The sequence below is a fragment of the Aplysia californica genome, unplaced genomic scaffold, assembly GCF_000002075.1.
Source record: "Aplysia californica isolate F4 #8 unplaced genomic scaffold, AplCal3.0 scaffold00904, whole genome shotgun sequence".
NCBI lineage: Eukaryota > Metazoa > Mollusca > Gastropoda > Aplysiida > Aplysiidae > Aplysia > Aplysia californica.
Window position 1 is genome coordinate 11,269 of NW_004798174.1, and position 1,376 is coordinate 12,644.

Genomic DNA, 1,376 nt, shown 5'->3' on the forward strand with positions numbered 1-1,376 from the left:
ATGCAAGAAATCGGCGTTTTTCGGCCAGTTTGGATATTATTGTCGAATTTTTGTTTTTTGACGCAACACCTTGTATGTCCATTCAAAAACACTTTTATGTGTGGATATTATAGAAATAACGTTGATAATAGGCACAACAAATTTAAATTTGCAGTTTCCAAGGACTCTTAAGCTATGAAAGTCACCGAACTTTGGTGGCCTTTTTCTCGCAAATTTTACCTCTGAAACCATCCCACCCCACCTCCTTCAATTGCAAATATCTCGATTTCTATTCAAGATGGATTTTTTTTTTCATCGAAAGCAAGGCAAATGAACCACCTTTAAGATGATACCAATAGCTCCATATGCCCAAAAATTGACGAGCGCCTGATTCCACTGCGGAGAGACACAACGACGAAAAACTTTACTACCCCCCCCACCCTAAAAAACACACAATAAGAAACAAACAAACAAAAAAACACTTAACAAGAAGTTTCGCCTTGAATTTTTGATTGCACTGTAAATGGAAGCCAATGGCGGGCGCTCTAGTGTGGTTTGCTCCTTCTTTCCCGTCAATCATCTATCGTCATTATCTCTCCTTCATTTTTTTCTCTCTGTATGTTACTTTCCAGAAACACCAGTAATCTTCGGTACTTATACGATGACCAAATCGCTTTTCAAATAACTTAGAAGCGGTACTAAAACTCTCACTAAAACTGAACGAGGGAGGCCGGGTGTGGTTCACTGAGGCGTGAAGTAGGTGTGGGCTGGAGAGGGGGGGGGGGGGGGACCCTGAGACAGGCCGCTCTGTGTGTGACCAGCTGACAGGTCATGTGACCAGCTAACAGGTAATGTGATGTGTGTGATGTGTGCTGGCCGGCTCACAGACTCACGGGTGGGGGAAGGGCCGCAGAAATTAGCTTCGTTTGTGTCAGGTGAGAACTAGGAGATCTAGCGACAGGTCGAGTCTCCCTTGTGTCTCTGTGTTACTCTGTCTATCTGGCTCTCTGTCTTTCTGTCTGTCTCTGTCTGTCTCTGTCTGTCTGTCCTTTCTCTCTGTCTCTCTCTCTCTCTCTCTATCTCTATCTATCTATCTATCTATCTATCTATCTATCTATCTATCTATCTATCTATCTATCTATCTATCTATCTATCTACCTATCTATCTACCATAGTGGAGCAACTTGTTGCAAAGTATATGAAGTCAGTGATTATAATATTATTACGCTCAGCATCTGGTGGTGATACAATAAAATATTATACACCAGCATCAGCAGGAAAAACAACAACAACAACAACAACAACAACAACAACAACAACTCAACAACAACAACAACAACAACAACAACTCAACAACAACAACAACAACAACAACAACTCAACAACAACAACAACAA